The sequence below is a fragment of the Marmota marmota genome, unplaced genomic scaffold (genome assembly GCF_001458135.2).
Source record: "Marmota marmota marmota unplaced genomic scaffold, marMar, whole genome shotgun sequence".
NCBI classification, from domain to species: domain Eukaryota; kingdom Metazoa; phylum Chordata; class Mammalia; order Rodentia; family Sciuridae; genus Marmota; species Marmota marmota.
Window position 1 is genome coordinate 6,012,622 of NW_025999891.1, and position 7,785 is coordinate 6,020,406.

Consider the following 7,785-nt stretch of genomic DNA (forward strand, 5'->3'; position numbering starts at 1 on the left):
GACAAAGGGTGGTGGGAGCCCCTTTTTACAGAGCGACACCAGGCTGCCCCTGCTGTAGGGAAGCCAGAGGCGTTCGGGTGCTCATTCCTCTGGGAGCCACATACCTGGATATTCTTCAAAAGGAACAGAGGAGCATGGAGGCAGCTCCTGACCCAGGCTTCTGCCCTGGGTGGGCCTCTGTCCCTATAACCTGGGCCTGGCCTCAGGGGAGGGAGAAGATCCTGCTTTCCTTCTTGCGTCGTGTTAGGCCTGAGAGCCTCTCTTGGGGCTCAGTTTCTCCAGGATGGGTCCATGCCACACCTGTGACCCTTTTTGCAGTTCTTGCCACACTCTAGTCACTGGACCCCTGTGGGCAGAAGGCACCCAAGTTCTGAGTTGGCTCTGGATAAAATGGAGGCTCGTCATTCCTGGGTGTGCTGCCAGAGGCCGGCGAGGCTGGGCATGGAGACCCTGCAGCCACACCACCTGCCATAGAGCTTCCCCAGGGCTATGGGCCAGTGTTGGGTAAAGGGACACTTATCTACCTGGACCAACTAGATGACTGCCTGCTTAGAGAGCATTCAAGGACAGCAAGAAAAATGAGGGACTTTCAGGGGCAGCTGTGTTTTCTGACTCAGTCATAATGCCCCTAAAAATCCTTATTGTTCTTGCAGTGTGCATCAGGCAGAAGCCACAAGCACCCCTTGTCCCTCTGGGATGGAAGGAGTTTCCTGGAGTCATATTGGAATGTTTCCTCCCAACTGAGAATGCTGAACATTGGACACTTGCTGGTTAGAGCCCAGGAGCACACAGGTGTACCTGAGTCACATGCAGTTCACAAGAGCCCAACTGCACATTCAGTGTCTGATGAAGGCTGTCCTCAGAGCCAGCTGCATTAAAGTAGCCCTGGTGGGCAGGAAGGGATGTTCTTTTCTCCTGAAGTTGGGGCAGGGGGGGAAATGACACCTGAGCAGAAACTTGCAGTGCCTTTTAGAATACTCTCTAAGACCTGGCTGTTTTGAAAGGGTGGTGTCGTAATCCCAGCATTGCAGAAGGCTGTGTCAAAAAGGGCTGGGGATGTAGCACAGTGTTAAAGTGCCCCAGGTTTCAATCCCCTGTACAAAAAAAAAAAGGGGTGCTGGGGGGAGTGGTTGCAGTGATTTGGCACTTACCCTGCGGCTGAGACCCCAGACCTTGCTTTCTCCCTGCTGGACGCTCCCTGGCCTTTCCGCTTCGTGGTGCTCTTACCATTCTCGCAGGTTCCCGCTCTATAGATATTTTGACTGAGCCAAGATCTTATGTCAGGGTTTCTGGAGGAGACTGTCAAGCAATAGAAACTTCTTTTAAAACAGAAAACCACTTGGTGACATGCCCCTCTTAACCCATGATATCAGTCCACACCCCAAGGCAACTGAATCCAGCTTTCCAGGCGAGGCAGGGCTGGTGGCTTGTCCACAGATGGGGAGGGTTGCGTGGCCTGCTCCAGCAGGTCCACCCTTGTCTTGAGGACCTCGAGGGTCAGCAGGGGAAATTCATTCTTCATATTTCTAAGTCCCCAGGAGTCAGCTTGAAAGCTCTCATCACCAGAAAAGATAGCCTTCAGTGCTGGACGCTGGTGGGAATTTGATCACCCTGACCTCGCCTCCTGCCATCGATGACTTTAAGGGGCTGGAGCCTCAGCCACCTTCTACTCAGAAATGAATGCTCCAAGGTAAAGTGTAAACACACATGGTATCTATGCCTTCGGGTAAAAGAGGAGGGGGCATGGAATCTCATGAAATGAGCTCATTCTTCCTCTGGACAAGGGTGATCCAGCTCTTAGCAAATGGACAAAAACCTCTAACTTTAACACTCTCCTCCCATGAAGCCTCTTTGCCCTCCTGTCCTTCCATCACCCCAAGACATTTGTAAAAGATCATACAAGAATTGCCTCCAAATGCTATAGAGCGTTTGAGAAATCAAATTGCTTTCAATTGCTAGGGAACATTCATCACAAGGAATGGAAGGTTCCACTGACGAACTATGGCCTTTCTTCCCCTCTGCCTGCACCCCCTCTCTGCTAGCAGGATGGGGACTTTTATAAGGGCAGGCCCCTGTGGGCCATTATCCTGAGCCCTCAGGAGTGTTTTTTTTTTTTTTTTTAAACCAAGTGGAGTGGGCTGTGGCTGCCACCAGGAAGGTCCAGGATTTTTCTAGAGAGTTTAAGCAGCATTGGGGTCTCTCCAGGCCTGGACTGATGGAATTATTATTGAGGATGAGAGAGACAGTGATGTCCTGACTCCCGTCTCCTGCAGTGCTTCCTGATTTTTTTTTTTAAAAGCCAATGGCTGGGCCCCAACTAAGATCCACTGGATTGAACTGCAGGGGGTTGGGAAGCCCAGGGATTGGTATCTTGGTTTGTGTTTTTGCTTGCATTTATTCCTCAGGTGATTGTGATCTGGCTACATGACCTCGAGTAACATGAGAGATCCCCTCCAGCTTTGCCTGCAGAGCTATCCAGAGGGATGTGCCCATTTGCAGTTGGCTGGCTTTCTCTTCCATTATTTCCGCTGCTGCTTGGTCATCTTTTGATCCTCCTCTTCAGACAGAGAGCAGGCTAATGACAGTGGAGGAACAGAGCGAAGATGTGGCAATGTTGGGGTTTAAATCTGCAGTTCTGACCCGCAAGATCAGTGCTGTTTCAGTAGTAGTCGTTGGTATTCATAATTAACACATCCAAGAAACTTCTTATAATGCTTGATACTAAGCAGTCATCAATCACAGTGTCCCAAGATGTGACCTTCCCTTAGTTTCCCCATGACTGCCTGTTGCACTGGCAGCCTGGGCAGGGTTCAGCCCCATTTTACAGATGAGGAAGGGGCCTTGCACTCAAGATTGCCCTAGTCACTTGGTGGCAAGATCAGCTGGCCGCTTACCTGTTCAGATGGCCAGGAAGTGTGCAGAGGTTCCTAGGTCTTGAGGAAATAATCTGACTCCAGAAGCCCAACCTGAGGGCTAACTGGGCAGGCTGCCAGCACAGGGGATGGCAAGTTGCCAGCCATTCCCATGGTCTGCAAAACAAAGTGAACCCACTTAGGCCATGGCGAGGATGAGAACACCACTTTAAGAGTCTTTAAGGACTCAGGCTTCATTTGCAAAGGAGATCCCTGAGCACTGGACCCCACTCCCTCCTTGGCCTGGTTCTGGCCCTTCTCTCCACCATCCCTTTGCAGCCCGGTGCACACCTTGGCAATGGCATCTGTAAAGGTGGACTCGGCCGGTGTCTCCATGGGAAATGGGGCAGGGGGTGTCTGCTCAGACCTTTCCTGCCCACCTTCTTTGGGGATGGGAGCCTGCTAGGACTTGCTGGGGTTGTAGCTCAGTGGCAGAGCGCTTGCCTGGCACATGTGAGCCACTGGATTCCATCCTCAGCACCACGTAAAAAAATAAGTTGTGTCCATCTACCAAAACAACAACTCCCAGTTTAAGTAGCATCCTGTTTACTGGACATGGCCGAGATGAGCACAGAACTGCGGGGGCTGGGGGGAGACAAGTCTTTGCTCTGGAGTCTGATCAGGGCAGTCACTTGGCGAAAGGCCTGAGCTTGCGTGTGTATACAGATATGAAGTTGCTGCCTTTCCCTTCCAGGAACACACTCGAGTAGAAGATGCTCGGCGACTGGTAGTGGTGCAGCACCTCTTGGGAGGTGAAGTCCTGGCCTCCACGTGGCGGATGGTACCTTCTGTCCTTGATCCTACAAGGATGACCTTTCTAGACAGTCTTCTTGGGCCTCCTGCCATGGCTGAACTCCTGGGACAGTGGTTCTGGACTGGCAAGCTACAGTTCTTGCCGCTGCCTCAGGGTGTAGATGGCCCAGTGTCTGTGGGCTGGAAGGACACCAACCTAGGAAGCAGCCCTGAGCTGGCATGAGGAGTCCATCCCTGGTGGCAGGTTTGTCCGGACATAGGAATGGCATGACACCACCACTCCTGGGGCTTTGGAGGAGTTGATAGCTATCCATGGGAGACCCTCGAGTTTTCCATGGACTCTTTTCCTCTGGGGATCACCTACCATAAATTCCCGGGTGTGGCTGCCCTTACCGCCTGACTATAGAGGCAGCCATCTGATCCAGGCTTGGACCAGACTCCTCTGCAGGACTTTTTGAGTTTTCGGAGGACACAACATCTTTATTTTACTTTTATGTGGTGCTGAGGATTGAACCCAGCGCCCCGTGCATGCCAGGCTAGCATGCTACTGCTTGAGCCACATCCCCAGCCCCGCTGAAGGAACTCGGGGGTGGGGGAAGCCATTCTGTTCCTGGGGCAGTTGATAAGTCCATACAATGGAGCCTGAACCTGCCGGTGACCAGCCCGTTATCCACTCGACAACAAAGCCAACAGGAGAGAGAACGAACACGGAGAGAATATCTGTGCAAATCGGCCGTGCCGGAACCCACTGGCTTCCCTGCGCTATGGGGATTGAGACAAGGCATATCTCTTTTGCTAAAAATAGCCTGAGTACGGCTTCTGTCACAGAAGTGTGCCCAATGCAGGCAGGGTTTTTTTTTTTTTGAAACAACTTTGAGGTATATTTCACCCTGAAATTCATCCACTACCCATGCCTGTGTAGCCGCCGCCGCCGCCATCAGAGGGCCACTGTTTCTTCCCCCAAAATGTCCCATCTCTCCACCCACTGCGCTTCCCTTTGCAGAACTTTATGTAATCCTAGTGCATACTCTCCCCTCAGGCTGAGTCAGAGAAGACAGTCTTCCACGTTGATGGTGTTGATGGTTGCACGCAGCAATGATCCAGTCCTTTCTCTTGCTGGGTCATCTGACACTGCGTAGACGTAAGTGGTTCTTTATCCACTTAGATGATGGATAGTTGAGCCGTTTCCAGGTTTGGGCTGCTGTGAATAAAGCTGTTTTGAACATTTGTGCCAACCTTCGGGTGTGCGCTTCAAGCCTTATACACTAGATGTCAGGCTCATTTTCGAGCTCAGATGGGTTTCAAAGTGGAATGACTTGTCCAGGGTCAATGGCTGATGATCCGGGGACTGACAGTGATGTAGCTGGAGTGGGGTACAGCATTGGGGTGCTTGGGGAAGGAGGTGCTGGGGTCCTGGCTTTCCACCTTCCTGAGCCATTGTAGTTTAGTCTCCCCCTGTGGATTCCAGGGCTTGAAAGATACAATCCAAGTAGACTGCATACACGAAGCCAAATGGATTCCTTAAGACATCTAGAACCACCCGTCTGTTCCTCACTGTGAGCACGTCACAAGAAGGACCTGGAGGTGAAACCATTCTAGCCCCAAAGAGACGTTTTGTGGCCGAGCATCAGCACGTTAGGGCTCCTCCCAAAGGATGTCAGGCTGGTCACCCCAGTTTATTCCCTTTCCAAGATGCTTCAGCTCAGCTCCTGGGCTCTGTCTGGGTCCATTTAAGACAACGTTTTTTCTCTGGTGCACATGCTATGACTCACCAGGTCATCTCCGTGGGACTGAACACCTGTGGCTCTTTGGTTTTGTAAGCTGGTGTGTTCTTTTCCCCATTCAAGCCAGCTCACAGCTGAAAATACTAATACAGCTTCACTAACATCAGCCTTCAGTACCCTGCCCCATGTCACTTTCCCTACTAGGGCCCAAATAATAAACTGAGTACACCCATTACCTCAGACCCTCTCAGTAACCTTAGAAGGAGGTATCATTACCCACCCCCTCCATTAACTGTGAAGGAGACTGGCAGGGAGATGTCCAGTCACTGAGTCCAGGGGGTGTGACACATTTGCATACCACCTCAGAGCTTCTCAGCTCCCCCGCCTAGGATCCACCAAGATCAGCTGCTTGCTCTGAAGCCAACCTGCTGCTATTCCAGAGTCTGCTCCCCACTAGACGTCAGCCCAGGGTATGGGACCAGCGCCTGGATGGCTGCCAGAGGGGCTGAGACTACAAGCCAGACGCTTGGTGGCATTGGTTTTATGGGGTAAACTTTAAGCAAGAGAGGAGGGGAGGATAAGTCCCTCCCCATGGTCCTATGCCATTTCTTAAAAATTTATTTAATTAGATATCTAATACCAGAATGCATTTTGGTTCATTGTACACATCTGCAGCACAACTTTACGTTTCTATGGTTGTACAGGATGTAGCATCGCACCATATGTGCAGTCATACCTAGGGTAAAGAGGTCCATCTCATTCCACCATCTTTCCTGCCCCCATGCACCCTTCCTACCCTTTGCCCAATCAGAGTTCCTCCATTTTTCCGATGCCTTCCCCCTCCCTGTTATGGATCAGCATCCACTTATCAGCCTTTGTTTTTTTGGAATTGGCTAACTTCACTTAGCATGATATTCTCCAACTCCATTTACCTGCAAATACTATAATTTTATTCTTTGAATGCTGAGTAATATTCCGTTGTGTTATATGAACCAGTTTCGTTATCCCTTCATCTATTTTTTAAGAGAATTTTTTTTTTTTTTTTTTTATAATTTTTATTTATTTTTATTGTTTAATTTTCGGTGGACACAACATCTTTGTGTGTATGTGGTGCTGAGGATCGAACCCGGGCCGCACGCATGCCAGGCGAGCGCGCTACCGCTTGAGCCACATCCCCAGCCCCAAGAGAATTTTTTAATACTTGTATTAGGTGCTAAGGATTGAACCCAGCACCGCGCGCATGCCAGGCGAGCACGTTACTGCTTGAGCCACATCCCCAGCCCATCCATTCATCTATTGAAGGGCATCTAGGTTGCTTCCACAGTTCAGCTATTGGGAATTGAGCTACCATGAACATTGATGTGGCTATGTTACCATAGCGTGCTGATTTTAAGTCCTTTGGTATAGACCGAGGAGTGAAATAGCTGGGTCAAAGGGTGAGTCAATTCCAGGTTTTCTAAGGAATCTCCATACTGCATTCCAGATTGGTTGCACCAATATGCAGTCCCACCATCAGTGTACGAGTGTGCTTTTCCCCCCACATCCTCGCCACCATTTATTGTTATCTGTATTCAAGAGTAGTTTTGATTTGCATTTCTCTAATTACTAGAGATGTTGAACTTTTTTAATATATTTGTTGACTGAGTGTATATCATCTTCTGCAAAGTGTCTCTTCAGCTCCTTAGCCAATTTATTGATTGGATTTTTTTTGGTGTTAAGTTTTTTGAGTTCTTTATAGATACTGGAAATTAGTGTTCTGACATGTATGTGGCAAAAATTTGCTCCCAAAATGTAGGCTCTCTGTTCACCTCATTGTTTCTTTTAGCAAGAAGAATAAAGCAGGAGGCATCACAATACCAGACCCTTAAACTATACTACAAAGCTATAGTAAGATAAACAGCATGGTATTGGCACCAAAATAGACATGTAGACCAATGGTACAGAAGACAGAAAAGCCCACATAAATAGTTATTTCATACTAGACAGAGGTGCCAAAAACCTAACAGTGGAGAAAAGATAGCCTCTTCAACAAATGGTGCTGGGAAAACTGGAAGCCCATATGCAGCAAAATGAAAATTAACCACCCCCCCCCGCCCGCTCTCAAAATGCACAAAACTCAACTCAAAGTGGATCAAGGACCCCGGATTAATCCAGAGACCTTGCGCATAATAGAGGAAAAAGTAGGCCCAAATCTTTATCATGTCGGATTAGGCCCCGACTTCCCTAACAAGACTCTTAAAATCAACAATCAATAAATGGGATGGACTCAAACAAAAAAGTGGTCCTATGCCATCCTGTCCTTCCCCACCTCGGTTTCCCCTCCCTCTTGCTGCCTGGTGCTCTTACCTGCACAGTGAGGCATAAACACCTAAACCCTTGCCAAAGGGTCTGTTTTC

The 7,785-nt window shown here is 49.4% G+C and overlaps 2 long non-coding RNA genes across 2 annotated transcripts; both read left to right on the top strand.

Moving 5' to 3' along the window:
• Positions 1-737: 737 nt before the first annotated feature.
• LOC107155288 lies at positions 738-4,900 on the top strand. Its single transcript, XR_001505161.2, has 2 exons — positions 738-1,690; positions 3,607-4,900. It is a non-coding gene; the product is annotated as an uncharacterized LOC107155288 (long non-coding RNA).
• Positions 4,901-6,732: 1,832 nt separating this feature from the next.
• Positions 6,733-7,113, top strand: LOC125613151. The gene is made up of 3 exons (XR_007343646.1): positions 6,733-6,769; positions 6,831-6,840; positions 6,971-7,113. It is a non-coding gene; the product is annotated as an uncharacterized LOC125613151 (long non-coding RNA).
• The last annotated feature ends 672 nt before the right edge of the window (positions 7,114-7,785 follow it).